The following is a 20,361-nucleotide window of genomic DNA, read 5'->3' on the forward strand; positions in this document are numbered from 1 at the left end:
AATTCACTATGGTATAGTGAACTTACATCAACCTCTTCTAATGTCACTCTCTTAGTCTTAGGCTACCAAGGCCCATTAATATCTGATCCCAAGTGGGGCCTAAAGATTCATCAAAACTGCATGTTTAACTCAACAAAAATCTGTTTTAAATATTTCAAATGCTTCCTACCTTTTCCTGCTTTATGAAATGAAAGTAAGATCTTTCAAAAGCTTTTTTCTTGTTAGTAATGCAATGATCTGCAAACTTCTCTGGTAACTTGTTCTTCCTGACTTAATTGAAGGTAGTTAAAAGTCTCAGAGCCAGCAATTTATTTTAAAAAATATATTTATGCTATTGCTTTTTGTGACTCCTCTTGCCTTCATGAAGAGATCAGTGGGTTTTTTTTTTTAGGTCTTTATTTCACCTGCATTCCCAGTACTGTATTTGAATTTTAAATTGCTTCCACATTGTAATTGCTTTTTCTTCTGTGCCAACATTTCAGAATGCTTTCTTCTGTTTCTGCCCTTTCCACTTTTGCTCTACCATCACAGTTAGTGAGGTTTTTTTAGGTGTTTATGAATGAAAAAGGACTGCAATGTACAAACAGTTAAGCTACCAACATGGATAGCAAGCTTTTAAAATGGAGAGATAAGATCAGTGGACCTTGTCTTTGCACATTACATCTTGTGTAAACCAGGAAACTAATTTTGAAAGGCCATTCAAACACTTTGGCTATATATCACCTCCTCAGATCCCTGAGGCTGCTGAAGCTTACTTTTCAAAAATCCATTATCCTTATTTTCTATGCACTATTAAACAAAAATACCAATTGTTATGTATCTATGCATTATAAATACTTGAGGGATTATTTCTTCAGCACAATGAAATGAAAATACTTTAATTTGGGAAAATACAGTAGCTCTATGCTTTAAGCAGCTCCAAAAATATTAAGCCATTTTATTTTACTCCAGAGGGACAATGTTTTGAGCTCACTAATGGTCTTATATTCCTTTACCAGAAATTAAAGTTGTAAGTATTGGTAAGCCTATTGCTGTTTTTGTTATTGCTTGGAAATAATTCATTGGCTAAAGTACCATTAAAATCTTATCTTTAAGAATCTGAGCATGATATGTGGGATATGTACTTACAGTGCTATAAAATAAACTCTCCGCAGAATTACTGTGCTTTACTTTGTTTTACTTTAGAGTTGTGTTCCCCTGGTTTCTAATCAACATATGTAGATTTTTAAATAAATCAGTAGAATGCTTTCAAGCCATATTTCAAGTTTTCTTACATTTCATCATTGGCTGTGTGTATTACAATCCCTATAAGCTTAAAGAATCACAGTAGTTCAGATGATGTCTGAAATCTGCTATACTTCTGAAAACACTCTATAGACCCTCTGGCTATATCTATACTAGCAAATTAAATGTGCCAAGTACCATTCTCTGGCACTGAGGCTGTTAGCAAGCAACAATTACAAGTTTAGCCTCAAAATTGGGAGGGGGGGATGCAGGAGGCACACTTCTTTCAAATACTCATTAATTCTTTGGGAGATCTGTTACCTGACCTGGACCAAAAATATGCCAAAGTCTGGTAGTTGGTTGTCTACTGACTCTATACAGAGATCCAGTGACCTGGAATATTTTCTGATGCTGATATATATGTGACCTCTGAATCCCAAATCAGGAATTAATTCTGCTGTAAATATGTTGGGCTCTTTCCTGGCTTTGAGGAAGTATTCATATCGGTCTCTTTGTTTCTGTTTAACCTCCTGCTTAAGAGGACTGGCATATGGCTGTGCAACGTAGAACTTTTGCTGTGGCTGAATCTGGTATTTTCAGAGATTTTACATGACTTTCCAGAACTCCTCTGATCCTTGCTAATAGGAGGCCACTTTGACAGCTATAAGCTTTCTGAAGAAGCTATAGATGGCAGGATAGCATCTACTTCCAGAAATCTCTGCTATATGCAACAGTTGTACATGCATGCAATACTGGTTCAGCAGGAGAAAGTGTGAGCTCAGATGTTTCAACACCTCATATAGTCACATGCTAAGAATTAAGTCAGAAACAAGTATTAAAAGATCTACAAATAGGGATTTAAAGTGAAAGAGTGAAATAAGCCTAATCACAATGAGGCAAATATCACTCAAACTGTGGCTCCAGCAGTTTTTAGCTGGTGGAGATTCCCACTGGACAGTGCAATCTACTTCTGGCAGTGTGTACGTCTTGTCCTGGTATGTCATGGTGCTGGGCTCAGTGCTGACATGCGCCATCCATGCTTAGCAAGGGGGAAAAACAAAACACAGTAAGATTTTAATGAGGGTTAGGAAGTTCCCATGAGGATGGACCCCACTGCAGTCCAGATAAGAACTGTCCCTGCATTCAAAAGAATATCTAAAAAAACAGTCATGGAGGTTCCTGTGAAATACAACATTTTCTAGTGACATAGACAGCTAACCTCTACTTATGAAACAAAATACATGGTGCTCTTAGGCTACCTTTTTTATTCCTGATGTCACGTCACTATTATTAGTGATAACGAGTTCTGGAAGTAGGGGAAAGTACTGAGGAAAACCTGTGGGAATTGCTCACATAACTTACATTACAACTTATTTTACCACTTCAAGCACACTGTCTTTGGATATGTCTGTCTAACAGCTGAGGTCAGCCCACTTCCTAAAATGCCAGGGCTCTACCTGCAGCTAATGTTCCATTGCAACTAATGTTAAGCAGCAATTTCTCCTGGAAGACCAGCTGTAGAATAAGCAGCTAGTCTGAAACTACCCTAACTCCAAGAAGCCCTAGAGGAATGATTCTGAACAGACTCTTTGGGGACTGCTTCTCTCTAACAAGTACAATTCCTGTGACAGGCTAAAAGCTCTGCTGTGGTAATGTCAGTCCAATCCTTTAAATGCTAAATTTGAAATATATATATATTTTTAATATATTATATATACACATATATTTCAAATATATTTGAGATATATATACTTGAACTATATATATGTATTTCAAATTCAGTGATTATATTGAATATATTCCAAATACATATATATAAACCTATATATATTTTTACATTTTTATATTTCTGACATAAGTAGCAACATGTATTTATTCAGCTTCTTGTCTAATAGGTGTGTATTTCTTAAACAGATACAACAGCTGGTCTTTTGAGAAGAGAAACACTGTGATTAATGCTATTTATAGAGAAATATTAAACAGCAACTCCTTTCAGTTAATGCCCTTGGCTAATTTTTGCAAGCATCTCTGTTTTCAGTAACGGGACTTTCTTTAAAAGAGCAATGTGAAAGCAGCAAATTTTCAAGCTATAGAGCTCACAGCTGAACACTTAAACCTGAAGCAGCAACTCAGAAATATGGGTGTAAGGAGTTTCCTACCTACTGCTAGTTCTCTAAAAATAAAGCACACAAGAAATAGCTATGAACACTTATTTTAAGCAGCAGAAATACAAAAATGCAGCAAATATGTAGAAAGAAATAGGAAAACTTCTCAATGGAAGTTGAAAATAGTGCTTTATTCCTGATGAGTGATTTGTAATCTTTCTGCCTCCAAGCCTGAGACCCAACGTCTTCTCCTCCTGTTGTTCCGTGTACTGCTTCCTCACTTCTCCCACACTAGTCCATGTGCTTTGCCCCTTCCTTTCCTTGCCTGCAGACCACTGTCATTGCCATCCCATTCTCTGCCTAGCTTACGCTTCTATTCACATCACTGTTTTATGTCAAGCTGCCACATTAAATTCAGATCAGTAGCATGACTTTTGTACAAAATGGTTTTATGGTTTAGCTATATTTGTCCTGGGAAGTATTTTAAATTATTTCTCTAAATTGTTGCAATATGATAAACCAAATACAACAGATGAAGAAGCTGAAGTGAAATTTTAGATCCCATTGTAAGGCTGACATTCTCATGTTCCATAAAAGCAAGTTTGAGAGCTGGCTTTGGTCACCATTTTAAAAGCAAGCCTGATTTTATTCTGTTTGACTATAATATAATCCACAAATGTATGCTATACATGCCAATACTCCTTATTTTTTGTAACAGTTTTTAGAGATAAATAAATAATTTCCTATCTTTTGCTTATGCAATCCTCCTTTTCATCATGTCAAGAAACACAGGCGAAATGACTACAGGACCTCAGTTGAAGCAGGGATTAATTAGCTGCATCACTGCTTTGTGAAAGAGTAGGATTGAGCAAAACCGAAGTCTGAATAAAAAAATCCTGAACAACAAATCAGGTTGCATAACACCTCACATTAAGCAAAGCAGTCATCGAAGTTTCTTAGAACATGTTCCAAAAAACTGTGGGTTTATGTAGGACAAGGAGCTAGCATTATGGACATAGGGGACACAGGTCAGAAAGCACAACAGGCTTCACCCACTGCATTTGGTCCCAGTTTCATGATAAGGACTGAAGACAGTCAGGGACAACTTCTCCTTTTCCACATAATTAACTCAGTGGCAGAATGAAGTGCAGAGAATTACTTACCTGACTTTTTTTTCAAGATCACTGCAGCTTTCATCAGTTCTGGCTTTTCACAACCTTGCTGATTCACTGGCTGACCTGCTAAACTATGCCAAAGTAGTTTTTATTTCTTACGGAAAGAAATAGTTGCCAAATATGTCAGTGGGCTGCAATAATAGTTATAGTTGCATGCTCTGGAATTAATTAATTCACAAAACAAACCTGAGCTTGGACCCATGTAGCTTCAGACTTGAAGAAGGACTTTGTTCTTAAACCTTACGACATTTTTCTGCTGTGGCGGACCACCATAGTTAGCCAACAACCAATTTAATGCAAAATTGTTTAATATTCTAGAATTTCAATTAAAAAATTGCAAAATACATATTCCATTTTTTTTACAAAACATTTTCTTCTTTTTTCACCACGTCTTATTAAGGATCTCAGAGGGTAGATATAGAAACAGTTACCTCTCTGGAAATATAGACTAAGAGTAGAAAAAATAATCGAAGTTGCATTGTGTCTACAGAGATAATTGCTTTAATGTAAGCATGTATGGCACCATATTGCATATATTGGTGCCATTTTTCCAGTGGTCATTCAGTATAATAATTTTTTTTTCCAGTTTATATACATTTTTAATAGATTTATTTTGATCTTGGTGTGTCTTCTTGAGTACTGGGATGAGAAGATGATGGAGAGTTGCTAAGGCCCAGTAGTAGCAAAGGAACCAAAAGGTCTGGGGAAATTAAGGCTTGACCTTGTCTCCTCCTTTCAGCTTCCTTGAGGTGCTCAGTGAAACTCCTGCCGTGACCTACTCAGCCACCATCAGGATGGCAGCAGTAAAGCCCTGCTGGAAAGAGCTGGGGTGAAGACGTCTTCATTGACTTCTGGACTCTGAAACAGCTGTCTACATCACAGCCTATTCACACCAAGGTAATGAGCTTTTCATCTAACAGCCTCAGATCCAAACTTTTTATAATTTTGTCTGAAGAATGATTATTTCATTGGGCAGCGCTGGAATTGAAGGATCAGATTCAGGGAATAAAGGTGGTACTGCCAGTGCTAAGCTGCAGGAGAAAGGAGTTTGGCTGGGCAGCGGTGGCTGCAGGTTACCAAGGCACCCAGTGCCCTTTTCCTCCCAAATCTCTTTCCTTCAGGGATCACTAGAAAGGAGTGAGCAGCCTCAGTGGTGTGTATGAGCCCTGGCTGTGTTGTCTGGAGTCCCACAAGCAAGGTTGTACCTCAGCTGGTCAGAGCAGGTGGGATGGAATTTTTGTCTCTGCTTTCTTCTCCAGTGAGCAGAGAGCAGCCAAGAAGTGAGCGGACATATCAATGCCAGCTGAGCCTCACTGTGAGTTTACCACAAATTAATTCATTAGCTGGGATTCATGGGTCTAGACATGGGCCTTGAATGATTAGTAGTATAACAACTGCACTGCAACCACTCAGAGGGTGCTAAAAACCATATGGATTAAACAGTCTTTCTGAGCAAAAATATTGTTCTTAGTCTGAGATCTAAGAAAGTTCTTCCTCACATAACGCTAGATGGACCCACACTAAAAGATCATTTTCTACTGTTGCTTTTGTGACTCCACTTACTTGGCACCATGGAAAGTATCTAAAATGCCATGCTGTAATGATTCAAATATCTGGGAAGCTCTTACTTGGACCAGCAGGAGAGCATGAAGAGTCAATTAGAATAAGCAAAAAAATAATATAGCTGAGGAAAATTGGCTATTAAAGGTTATATATTTAACACTGAAGGAGATAATCTTTGAAAGAGGATTTTGTTCATAATATTTTCTTGTCTTTTATACATCTAGTGCCTGGTGACCATGTTTGTGTACCTATGGAAATGTATATGTGCATGTCAAGAATGTACAAAACTAGCTGAGCATTTATTCACAAGTAGAGCTGTCTGCAAGAAAAAATGGAAAAATTTTCTACCAAAACCAGTAATTTCAGCAAGACTGTTGGCTGTCTTTCAATCTTATCTTTCTTGGTTTCAGTATAAGAGTAAAGCTACATTTATAAGGTATAACTCCTCATAAATTGCTAGAATCATCATGGTTTAGCCACGAAAAAGTTAGAAATCACATCCCTGCAGGATGGAAATCTGTGAGCCAAATCTGCCTGGGAGCACATTGAAAATAAGACTAATTTTTTTTTCTTTCTTTTTCCCCATATGTTGTTCAGATTTTCATAAAATAGAATTGAACATTTCTGAGTCTTTGATGAGAATAAACATATAGCTGAAAGTTAGGGTACTCCTGCATTCATCTCAGTGGTGTGCTAACTCTGAAAACAAATGGTGACAGATTCACTGCCAGTATTGTTTATGTATGTAGTTTGATTTAATCAAAACTGCATAATTACTAAATGTCGAGAATCATTTAAAAACATATTTCAAGTTGATGAAATGGAACATACAAATCTGTTTTAAATGACTGTCATTTAATATTCCGTTCTTTTGTCTTAAGCTTGATCAGATCGCATCTTCTGTTTTATTTGGGTAGAATAGTTTCAGAATATTTGAAATTTCTTAGGTCATCATAGCTGGAACTGGTAGTGGTTGTGAACAGTCAAAGGGAAGAAGAAACAGCTAGAAATGTGCCACTGAGCAGCTGCTGTAGATAAATATGGAAAGCAAGGGCAGAGGACATTAAAGAGACTGCCACAGCCTCATCTCCTGAAAGAGCAAGCTTTATACAATCATGGTGCACATATATAAGTGTTTCCCTAAATTTCTTCCTCAATTTTTTAATATGCCACTCAATTGCAATTAAAAATAAAAAAATGAACAGATTTGGCATGGAATCAAGAAAAGAAACCGTACTACTGCCGTAACTGAAGGACATTTAGACATCAATGATCTGATGCGTTATAATGCCACAACCATGGCACGTACTTTTCCTAAGTTCAAAACTAACCAGCAGGCACAACTCTAAATGAAATCAGCCATTGCTGGTTCTAGTGTTTACAGAACTATATGTTTCTATTTTAAGAAAAATGGGAGAAAAATAATTGCTTTTGTTGAATCCTGGGGCTACAAATTTGAAGTATGGATCTGTGGCACTGAAGTAAAATCTCTATGGTTCAGGCTTTCTCTAGCTACATTCTCTAGCTATATTGTCTAGCTACAATCTTTGATCTATACATGTAGATCAAATGTCCATACAGAATACTAGTATCCTACCTCAGATACTAGTCAGCAGCAGATATTTAAGGAAAGAGTATAAGAACTATGTGAAATCTAGAGCTCAATAAACCTTCCTGTCTGAACAAGTTGTGCTTTAGTGAATTCATAATCCAGAGGTTGCTCTGGACCATCAGACTTCAGAGACATGACCGAGTCCCATCTTCTATGAACATCCTGTCCCTTTTAAATGCATATATACTTTTGCGTGATATCCTGTGGCAATGAGTTCTGCAATTTAATCATGCACTATTTGAAAAAACAAACAAACAAGCAGTGTTTTAAACCTACTGCATGACCTTTTATTTAAGTGCCACCTACTTTATGTGTTACAAAAAAATAAGTATAGTCTTCATTTTTTACCTTCTCTATATTTTCATTGTATCCCAAAATGTTTCTTTTTGTTTTCTAGGTGCAGAGTTCTGCTTCAGCAATGGGCTTTCCCCATATAGAGGCTGCTCTGTAGCACTGACCACCCTTCCAACATTATCTTCACAGCAGTAGTTTCAGATTTTAGAAGTTAAATAAATTTCATTTGTCTAATATTGCCTGCATTAGATACAGCCCTAATTCCTAATTGTTGAAGTTCATGTAGCTCCCGCTACAACTAAGGGTGTTGCAAGGGAGGCGTCATCCAACAGTTGTAGCAGAACTGAGAAATGAAGGGTGGAGGAAATAGCGTGTGGAAATAGCGTGTGGAAATAGTGGTGTGAGTCAAAGGAAATGCTGATGGGCCACCTGCCTCAGAACAGAAGCAAAGGCAGAGGAACTGAAGTTTCTCCCTGAAAAATGTATACTTTCCAGACCCATTCAGCTGGACACAGGTGAGCTGCCACTGAGTACTTACATCTTCATATAGTCATTTGGCTAAGAAGAAGTTGGAATCCAGCTGTCGTTACTGGCCAATACCAAAAATAACAATTCCACTTACTTTCACAGATTTTACCTCATACTACAGAAGACAAGCTTTCTACTTGACATTACCTTTGCTCACCAACAGATATAGTTAATAGTTAACCCTTAATAGTTATCATCTTTTTGAACTGTTTTATCTGCTAGATTTTATACAGTTTGATTTCAAATAAATATTATTGCCTACATGAGTCCTGTGAATTTGTAACACATACAGTTATTTAAGACACTGTAACTGGACAAGGTAATATTATCACTATCAAGGCATCAGTTATTTTGCATTCAATCCAAAGCGGTACTATGTCCCAGAAGAGATCTTCCTATGCTTATCAGCTGTGCCAGGATTTATGATTCTGGTGCACATCAGAAATACATGACAAATCATACAAAAAGCAACACTAATTAATTAATTAAAAAAGAAGGAAATCTAAATATTTGCAGCACTGAATAGATCTGCACGAGCCTTGAACAATGCTTCAGTGACTTTAATTTGCATAGCCGTTGGCAGTGCAACCTCCCCTGTTAACTAAAATTTTATTCACCATGAAACTTTCCTTCTTATACATCGTAAAAATATGTATATAAATTAAGTTACTGATGATTTGTTGATAAGCTCATATTAGCTACTGGTGATAAGGGCAACACGGTAAAAGAATGAACATGAATTGTATTATAGGAAGGGGGAATACAAAACCTGGCTACTGTCCCTTTTCATGCAACCAAATTAAATTTCTGGACAGTTCAATTACAACTCGCTTAGGCATGGCATTATATCTTCTGCATTCTGCAACATGCCGCCAAAATGAGTGACATCTCCAGATCATTAGATTTAATTCAAAATAGAATTTCAGGAGTGTAAAATCTGTACTACCATCTATACAAATATCACTATTCATTATAGAGTAACAGGGTATTTATAGTGAGGTCTTTAGGATATGTTAATTAAAATAATACATATAACCTCTACTGTACTTTTAAACCACTGACAGCTTTACCACAGTAAGTGCCAGGGTGAGGCCCTTACAAAGCTATAACATATTTTAAAACATATCATTCACCTATTTACACAAGTAGTCATTTTAGTTAAAATCTAATTGTCACATTGTGTAGCTTTTAAGAAAACTGACTGAATCACAGACCAAACTTATTCGCAGTAAAGGAAAAGGACAGAGAATGTTTCACAGATTCATAGAATAATTTAGCTTGTAAGGGACCTCTGGAGATCGTCTAGCACAGCCTCCTGCTTGAAGCAGGGTCAGCTAGAGCAGGTTGCTCAGGGCCTTGTCCTGTTGAGCTTTGGTTTTCTCCAAAGTTGGAGATTCCATAAGACTTCTGGGCAGCCTGTGACAATGCTTAACAACCCCGGGGGGGGGAAAATCTAGTTGCAACTTGTGTCCATTGTCCCCTGTCACATCATTGCTACAAACTTCCAAGAAGTACCTACCTCTTTGCTCTCTATCCTCTCATCAGATAGATGAAGACCACAGTAAGATACCACTGATTGCATAGATATTTATTCATTGTTGTATTGCAATAACTGCAACTTCCTTAGATTTTTATTTTATATTTGTAAAGTAGCTCCTTGCCCTTTGTCAGAATACATGTGTCTCAGCCCCAGATACTATGGAATTTGCTGTTCAGACATCACCCTGCCTATAAATGATGAAGGCAAAATAATCTTTCAAATTCCTTCTCAACAGCCAAGGATTCTGGGGTAGGTACCCCAGAACAGTACCTTTTCCCTTTAGTGCACCTGCACCCAACAAGACAAAAAGTAAAAAGTAGGCTGCTCTGGAAGGCTACATCTAGAAAAAATTAGACTGGAAGATAAGGGAGAAATATGGGAGACCTAGATACCACTTAAAAATGAAAAAGAGCAGTGTCACCTCACCAAACATAGCTATTAGTCAGTCAGCCACAGCCAGAAATTTCTCCTATTGATACCCCTTAGGTGGAAAGTTCTAATAATGCTTTTTGAAGATATATATAGCTAAGGACTTTGTTTAGATATGATAACCTTCTATATAAAATGCTATTACTCAGTAGTGATAGCATACTAGTAATAAGTCTGTTAGCAAAACATTTCCTTTCTGAAAAAAGCATCCTTATAGCATGATAAAATAAACATAGTCTTTTTAAGACAAGTTTTATATATCCATGGATTAAAATGAATTCTTATTAAAAATAAGAAACCAAATAAACATAAATATACAAAAATATACACTCATATTGCACTATGAAAATAATATGATATTTGAAACTGTGTTAGAAGCACTAGGCACACAGGCAGAGTGCACCATAATTCTTGTCCTTTTTCACATATACTCAGGAGTGATTTTGCACACAAGACATCCCTTCCCCAGAAGAGAAGTTGCTACAGCTTTGTAGCCTGTGCATCTCTGTCAACTTGAGCCTGTTGCCAATGTCTGAACATTCAATGATTTAGCAGGTATAGATATAGCCCAGGGAATCAAGGCTGTCAGGGTGTCTAACTGAAATAACTCAGATATAATGTCCGCCAAAGGTGGACAAAAATCTCAACCCCACAATGCACTAAAAAAATGCTATTAAATTTCCATTACCACCATCTTACTGGTAACAGGTATACTTTGGATGGATGCATGATTCATGAAAATGAGTAATTAATTATAAAGGACTGTCTCAAAATGCACTTAGCAGATGTCATCACAATTATTTAAGTGCCACTTCAAAGTGAGTAACATCAGCAGTCTAATTATCCCGTGGAAAAAACTTTCTGTGTTAATCTAAGAAGTACCTTGTATTGAACTTTGTAGAGCCTGACTGCTGGGTTGTAAGTATATTCTTCCATTAACCTTTAGACAGATCCTTGCGTAATGCTCCCAAATGCTACACATAACACTAAGAAACCTGCATCTTGGAAATGTTTCCCAGGAGCAGAGAGAAGATGGAAAGTTACGCAAAATTCGCTCATTCTGAGTATTTGAAAAACATTGTGGTACTTCAATGTAGTGCTTGTGCTGCATAAATACAAGGAACTTGATGAAACAAACAAATTACGCCTACTAATTTTAATGCCTGCATGATCTGCACTGATTAGACATCATATCACTGTTCTGCACTGGGGTGGGGGTGAGGAGAGAGAGAGAGAGATGGTGTAGGGTTCTTGCTGGATCTTAATAAGAAAGGCCCAACAAAAAATGGCTTAACATAACTGCTTTACTGAGGCAGAATAAGAAGAAGAATATAGATAGCAAGTAAATCTTATGTCCCTTCAGATGCTGGGCACCCTGCGTTCATACAGCATCAGATGGACCCCAGATGGGTTTTCCCACGGCACACTGCAGATCCTGTCCGTGGAGGGAGGTTCCTCCTTTTTGGACATTTGAGCTATTATATAATTTTCTTAGAAGAAAACAACTCTATTAATAAAAGATGTTCACATGAGAACTTCTTCCTTCACTTTTAGATAAAGGGAAGACTACAGAGGTGGCATAATTGCTGGTACCAAGTGGGAGCTGCCTGCAGATTCCTCTGTTATAAGGCGCTGGTTGAGGCTATCGTGCAGCCAAGGGATTTGTGCAGCACAACACAACCTGAAGGCACAGCACAGACCTGCTCAGGTTAAATGCTATGTGAATCGCTAAATCCTCCATATACAATGGTCTTCTGGTCCGGATCACTGCAATCACGTACGTGGACTTCGATTTTATGCAGATGTTTTCAATAAATGGGATCTGGTCTCAACAGTCCTAGGTACTGTAGCAGACCAGAAAGCTGAACCACCCCAATTCTGGAGTGGTTTGACTGAAAGCAAGGAAGGTTTCCTTTTTGTTCTTAGCACTAGAGTGGTGGAAAAATCTTTCTGTTATCTATAACACCAGAGGACAACCCTGGAACTGTGGTCTGGCATTGACAATGATATAATGTTGATTATGCCCCGCTTACTCACCAAAAGATTAATTAAGGACCTTTTGGACTGTGGAGCAAATGGTTGAAGCTGAACAACTCTCCCCATTATGAAGTTCAGTGTTTTTTCTCCTTATGTACGTCAAGATTGTCTTGTGCTATTGAAGCGTACGCACGGAAGTGAACCTTTTGGTGGGGTTGAACACCTTGTTGTATAGCTGAGCCTAATTTTTGGAGATAGAGGGCTGTATCAAATAACAACTAAATAAGATCCAGAATATTCCAGTGTATTGAATATTCCAGTAAACTCCAAGTCTATTAATGACTTCCCAACAAATGGTGAGAAAATGCATCTTATTGCATATTTTACTGTTAACATTGTGAAGAAAATAGATGACTGAAGAAGGCATAGATAGTAAAATATGATTCAATTTTTAGGGTTGAGGAAGCCACAGCTCATTTCACACTTTGTACTTTAATGTCATCTCAAAACTGTTTGGAAAGTTGTGATTTGGTTTCTTTCAGCTGTTTTTCTGCAATGAGTTATTTTTTGTCAATACTGTCCATCATCATGTTGTTCAGTTAAAAATTAAATATCCCTTTGTAATTACAGCTAATAGTATTCTAGTGTTTCTCCCAAGTTTGAGTCCATTTAGATGGATCTGTTTTTTAATTAATGACTTTATAGGTTTAACAGTCTTGCGGTGAAGTCAGTCTTTGTTACCACATCTAGATCTTCAGAGAGATTATTTGGTTCAATAATCATAGTTCTTGTTATTCAGCATTTTCTATTTCTGAATATTCAAATTCTAAGCTGCCAGTATCACAGTGGTGTGCAGTATTTTGTCATCTTCACTTTGAATACACAAATAGCAATATAAGTATACAACGCATTTTTGAAGGGCACTGAGAGAACTGTTTGAGAATTGCTTAAGAAGTGAATTATAGTGTGTGATGACACAGTTCTTTAAAGGTAGATGAGGAACTGGTCTCACGATCTGAACTAGCTACAAATCAGAAACCACATAATTGCATATGTTTGTTACTCATACTAAGCTTCTGCAGTCAAAATTGCACAATGACAATGAATGGACCCTGCCACCCGTTTTCTTGGTTGCGACATTTCTCATTTGTGTATTTGTACAAGTCCTACCTAGAGAGCACTTTGTTCTTTGTCTTTTCAAGGCATTTGCTTTCCCTCTGTTGAATGCTTACTCTTTTGAAACTAAAGGGCCCAAAAGTTTTCACTGTGAATGTGCTGTTTCAGTTATATATAGTCTCAGGTATCTTGCCTCACCCATGATCTGACCAAGCCCAGAACTCCAGTGTAACGGCAGATCTTCTGTGCTTGCTTATGATAGTGTCTACTAGTACCTTCGCAGCTTGGTTCTTACTTACGCCACCTATTCTTCAAAGCTGTCAAAACCCCTGTGTTATTGCCAATTGCCTCCAAATCTATCAAAGTTATGTAAAGAAGAATACAAGTAACAGATATAAAAACAAAACTGGTACTATAGCATCTAATTTGCATGTTGGTGGCAACCTTGGAATGTCATGTGGAATGGGAAAATACTGTGTTTGAGCTTGACATACCTGTGTCTACATGTATGTGGCAACAGGTACACTGGTTGCTTGACTCACCCTCATCAAAACTTCTAGTGCCACTTGAGGTGGCCTGGAGTTTTCTGCTGGTGTGCAGCTCAGAAAGGCTCACATCCACCCTAGTCCCTATGTCATGTTACCAGCCACAGGCAGATGACTCAGATATTCTAGTATTATATCAAATGGCACTTGACATTTCTGTCTGCATACCCAAATCAACCCCTGTGCCTCAGAACTAAGAACCTATTTCAGTGGGTAGAGTTCTAGTCAATCCAGACAATGGAGCCTTAAGAGTGATTCAATTTACTGTCTAAAGACACTTTGTGACTGGTCAGATTATTTGCAGTGTAAACTCATTGCTCTGTACTGGCTTAACTCAGATGCTTAAACATGGAAGTTCAATTCCGTTTCTTAAACATATCCATCTGGTCCCACTTGTGATGCCCAGAAGTTACCCATATGGCTTTCAGATGGAGCTTTAAAAGGCCAAACATCTCTTGTAAGTTATGTGTCAGATCTGCCAACGCCATGCAGTTATTTCCAGTACACTGGAGCATCTCAAAGGACACCAGATGCCTACATTTTGGCAGATGAAACTCAGCCCATGATATCCAGTAGGTAAAATAGGAGCTTAGACTCATGCTGCACACGTGAACATCTATGTGCAAACACCTAGGTTTGGGTGTGATATTGTGGCTCACTCTGTCAGCAGAGAAGAACTCTGCTAAGCCACAAAATATACTTGACTCATATTCTGATACATCTGAATATATCATTTACCAACCCAACTCATGGATTCTGAACAATTAAAAATGAACCAGAAAAACAGGGCTGGAGAATTTTGCCCAGTGTAAATGACCCGTCATTAAATAATGATCCTATTGCTTTTCTTGATTCTGTCATATGGCTATCTGATATAAAGATTACTTAAGGAAGTAACTTAAGATATTTTTACTCCATCAGGCTCACAGCATAATGCCAGGTGTAATCATCGAGTTCTTTTTTTGTGGTTGCAAAAATGTTGTGAACTCATTTATACATGGTGAAAGTTAAATTTTTATACATGTAAAAGAAACTCTACTAAAATTTTAGGTCAAAAATACAGCTTATACGGTGCATTCATGAAGAACAATTTATGCAGAAATACTGAACAATTCAAGTGCACTGATTATGAAGCAACTAAAGATACCTGCTGATGAGATATTGATTCCTAGTACATCCAAAGATCCTGCAATGTGTGGAAGATATTCAGAGAACTGTTTCTGACCCCAGATTGCTTAAGAAGAAAATTGTAGGGTATGATGACATTGTTTTGATAGTAGATGTGCACTAGCTTTGTCTGTATTCAAAGCCAGGAGCCAACTCTGAGCTGCCAAGCATTGAGATGTGTTAGTAATGAATCCTAATATAACCTGTTTCTCAGGGTGGGTTAGTTATGCTCAGCCACTGACAAGCAGCTTTTCATTTTGAGCTGAATTTTGACTTCAAAGAATGGCAGCTTGCTTGCATTGGAGAGCAATTTTAGTAACTTACCAGTCACAGAATCATAGAATCATTTAGGTTGGAAAACACCTTTAAGATCATCGAGTCCAACCATAAACCTAGCACTGCCAAGTCCACCACTAAACCATGTCCCTTAGTGCCACATCTACACATCTTTTAAATACCTCCAGGGATGGTGACTCAACCACTTCCCTGGGCAGCCTGTTCCAGTGCTTGATAACCCTTTCAGTGAAGAAATTCTTCCTAATATCCAGTCTAAACCTCCCCTGGTGCAACTCGAGGCTGTGTCCTCTTGTCCTATCACTTGTTACCTGGGAGAAAAGACCGACCCCCACCTCTCTACAACCTCCTTTCAGGTAGTTGTAGAGAGCAATAAGGTCTCCCCTCAGCCTCCTTTTCTCCAGGCTAAACAACTCCAGTTCCCTCAGCCACTCCTCATAAGACTTGTGCTCTAGATCTTGTAGCTCATAATGCTTCCGAAGTATTATGTATGTCTACATCATCTAATAGTCGACTATGTTTGTGAGGTGAGCTATTCAATGACCCTTGAGCAAGGATAGATGTATGATTAGAATGGGCTAATCAAACATTAGTTATATCATCAGCAAGTCACCTCTTAAAGGCTGTATAAGGAAAAATAGGGACTACGAAAGGGATCCCAAAAAGTACAAGGACGAGATGATAGTGGCGGCCATGAAAGTACGAGTACAGGATAACACCAGAGGCCCTAAAGGTGTAAGTATAAATTGCAACTGATCAATTACTGATCACTTCAAAAAAACAAAACCAAACCTTTCAGGGCTTGGTAGGAACAATTTTAGGGTATAACCTGAGCATGTATAGAATTGTGTAGCAACCAGTTGCTTACCATGACTGGCCAGCGTAAGTAGAGCCATCTTTAGATTGACAATAAAGAAAGCCACTAATTGTGCAGGTGCCTTAATTCAGAACTGGCTATGGAAAACTGGTCACTCTCATATCTAGTGTTGCTATACATGTAAGTATTGTTATTATCATTGAAGGGAAATATATATTCTATTGGTTCTGTTTGGCTTAGCCTTCAGTTGCTTTTGTTTGATCTGACACCCTGCCCTGGAGGCATGGTTTCAATTTTTATGCTATATTCTACAGATAAACCCTTAAATTTGGCAGTATGGGTGAAGGTAATAAACTGTCAAGAGACAGTATTCTGCTGTAGGTGGAAGAACAAAACCACATTTACAGATGAAGGAGAACATTTTTTTTTCTGTTCTAAAAGGAGAGTCATATGTGGCCATTATGAAAATAACTGATCAGTATTCACTGCATTACATGGAAAGAAAAAGCTTATTTTTTTAATAGTGGACTTTGGCTTGCTGAAAAGTGAGAAAGCAAGGAGAAAGTGAGATCTGGCATAGGAAATTCTGCTTAGCTTTGCCACAAAAAATACTGGTGAAGATGAGTTTCCTCTAGTGCTGCTTCTGAGTGAGTAAAGGTCCCTAATGTAATGACAAACCATATACTAGAAAACTTAGCCTGGAGGCTGAGCATGGCAAGAGCACTATATGCTAAATTTCTTTTTATTCAGTCAATTTATAAGATTAGTCCATGTCGCAGATTAGGTCACATGATGTTACAGCTGTTTCCAACTTTCTTTAAAGTAGTTCTTTCCTCCATTTCTCTATTTAGCATTTGATTATTCAGAAATTGTAGCATATGATTTTTAACTGTTTAAGAAGTCCAATGTAATTTAAAGCTGCTATGCTGAAATATATTACAACAGCTTAAAAACTGTTTTAAAAACAAAGATCTATTTTACAGTCTGGAAAAAAAAAGGATATCTGACTAAGTCCTGGTGTCCTGGGTCCTGGTGGACAGCAAGTTGAACATGAACCAGCAATGTGCCCTTGCTGCAAAGAAGGGTAACGGTATCTTGGGCTGTATTAGGCAAAGTATTGCCAGCAGGTCAAGAGAGGTGATCCTTCCCCTTTTTTTCAGCACTGGTGAGGCCACACCTGGAGTACTGTGTCCAGTTATGGGCTCCCCAGTACAAGAGAGACATGGACATACTAGAGAGAGTCCAGTGAAGGTCCATGAAGATGATTAAGGGACTGGAGCATCTCTCCTATGAGGAAAGGCTGAGAGAGTTGGACTGTTCAGCCTAGAGAAGAGAAGGCTCAGGGGGAACTCATCAATGTCTATACCTGAAGGGAGGGAGCCAGGCTGTTTTAAGTGGTGCTCAGTGACAGGACAAGACAATAGGCACAAACTGAAACACAGGAGGTGTCATCTGAACATCAGGAAACACTTTGTTACTGTGAGAGTGACTGAGCACTGGCACAGGTTGCCCAGAGAGGCTGTGGAGGCTCCATCCTTGGAGATATTCTAAAGCCATTTGGACATAGTCCTGGGCAACTGGCTGTAGGTGGCCCTGCTTGAGCAGGAGCGTTAGACAATATGACTTCTAGAGGTCCCTTCCAACGTCAACCATTCTGTGATTCTGTGATTTTGTGTTTCTAAGAGTCATGTATCCACACTGAGACAAATTCCCTTGATTAATAAATTCAAATAGTATTTTCTTCAAGATCTTTGTTGATCCTATGCTAGTTCCACAAAGAGTTGCAATATAATTAATCACAGAAATACATTTTGTATGTAAAATGTGGAAGAGATGATAAAACTCACATGTTGAGTGACATGAGCTTTCCATTGATGGCAACAACCCTAATTCCAGACTGAAGACTAATGTCTTTTTGAATTATTCATTTATCATTTGTTTTAATTGGCCCAGCAGAGAATCTGTGTGACTGAAGTAAGCTTAAGCATACAGCATCAGGAATCTTCTCTCACTTGCAAACTTGATGATAATGCCAGAGGCAATTGCTCCTCTTTTGGAGGTGCAAAGCACCTGCAAAGGTCAGTGCTAATTCAGGGAAGTGGACATCTGTGTTTTCTTTTTTCAACTGTAAGTCTTTAAGGGAAGTAAGTGCAGCATGTATTCTAACACCCTTGGTATAGCAGGGCCTTCATTCTGGTAAGAATTACATAGTACTACCACAATATGAATAATAATAACAATCAGTGAAGCCTTATCACATGTTCTTTAAGCAATGCCAAAATATGAGTGGAAAACAATTTCTGGATACCAGCTATTGGTTTTACTTGCCATAAAGTGCTCAAAGAGATAATGCTTTGTGAATTGCTCAACAGTTTGCAAGTCTGCGTTCCATAGATGCAGGAATAAACAAGCCAGGTGCATCATTTTCTGCAGCAATTCAAGTAAAAAACTTGAATTTCAGCACTATCCTGAAGGAAAAAATGAGCCAGCCTCGTGCGTGTGTCAAGAACAGATTATCTATAAAAGCATAAGCAGTTGCAAACTCTAATCCTACCAGAAAGATTCACACAGCAATGTATGAAGTTTGTACCTTTGCTGTGAAAATTTTCTCAAAGAAAAAGAAAATCCTCCCTCAAAATGTGCTTCATAAAAAGTTAAGGAAAGCAGAGTGGCATTGCTGAAATTTCCATGCTCTTTTGAAATACAGCACTGTTTCTAGAAGAATTTTGCAAATACAGAACTAAATTAATGCTGGGATTTGTATAGGTCTCTAATTCCAGACATGAAATTAGTCTCAGTCAGTCAATACGTCTGTGTGTATACAGGAAGTTACTAACTATATTTAAGTATTTTGCTGAATTGGGGTCACATAACAGCAAACCAACAAGAGCCCAAGCTTTGGCATATCTTAACCAGGAACTCTCTAAGAGTTGATATTGCTGCTGCAGCTGACAGACACAACTTAGAAATTGAAAAATTATTAATGAAAGCTTAACATTTTTTTAAATAAAATTGAACAAAATCCCTAAGGCAGATAACTGTGGAAACTTTCATGAAACAAGGAGAGTTGAAGACATGGTTCTGTTTCATCACGAAGGACAGCAGTAAAACTATAAGCCTTATGCTGGTATGGCATAGCATAATATATTAAAAAGAATTCTAATGTCTTTTACTCTTTCATCTTTTTTTCAAGTTTTCAAAGATAAGCACTGTACGAGATTAATATTAGAATGACAGGGACAGTGAATTGGAAATTCATCGGGGGTTTAAAATACCACGTTTCAGGATTTACTGAAGGGATGGGGAAAATAAAACAGGAAATGGCATATTCAGCGCAGTAGAGCGGTGAGCTGCTGATATATTGCCGGTTAGGTTGAAATAATAGGCAAGGCTAAACAGAAGTTAATAGTAGAAAAAAGGCCTACTAAAGGACCTTTTAAATTATTTATTTATTTTAGTAGCAATTCTAGGAATCTTTATACTCTTAGAAAAATTAGAACAGTGGTAATAATTTACAGTAATGGAAGAAAACCTTTCAAAGAAATGAGAAATTTAGATCACCTTTGAATAGGCAAGTTTGGCTTTTTCCGTAGGTTGCAGTAGTTTGGTTTTGCACTGTTTAAGTTTTGGTTTTGCACTGTTTAAGTTTCTTAAACAGTTTTCATAGGAAGATGCTATTTTAGAAACAGTCATAGAAATAAAGGAAAAAACCCAACAACAGTGGAGGAAAAATGAATGGTGGGGGCAGACAGAGGAACATATACCTTACTGTGTGCGATAGCGCTTGAAACTGGCTGTGCAGGAGGCATAAGGATGAAGTAATCTGAGCCATGCTCTGCTGTGTGTAGATAGTTAATGTTTTTCATTCTAATGCCCATCAGAAAACAACCAGAGACTCTGAAGGTAACTCAGCTTACAAACACCTCAACTTCTGCTCATCATCATCAATAATTTATGGCATTCCGTTTGCCCATA

Source organism: Mycteria americana, chromosome 3 (assembly GCF_035582795.1).
Source record: "Mycteria americana isolate JAX WOST 10 ecotype Jacksonville Zoo and Gardens chromosome 3, USCA_MyAme_1.0, whole genome shotgun sequence".
NCBI classification, from domain to species: domain Eukaryota; kingdom Metazoa; phylum Chordata; class Aves; order Ciconiiformes; family Ciconiidae; genus Mycteria; species Mycteria americana.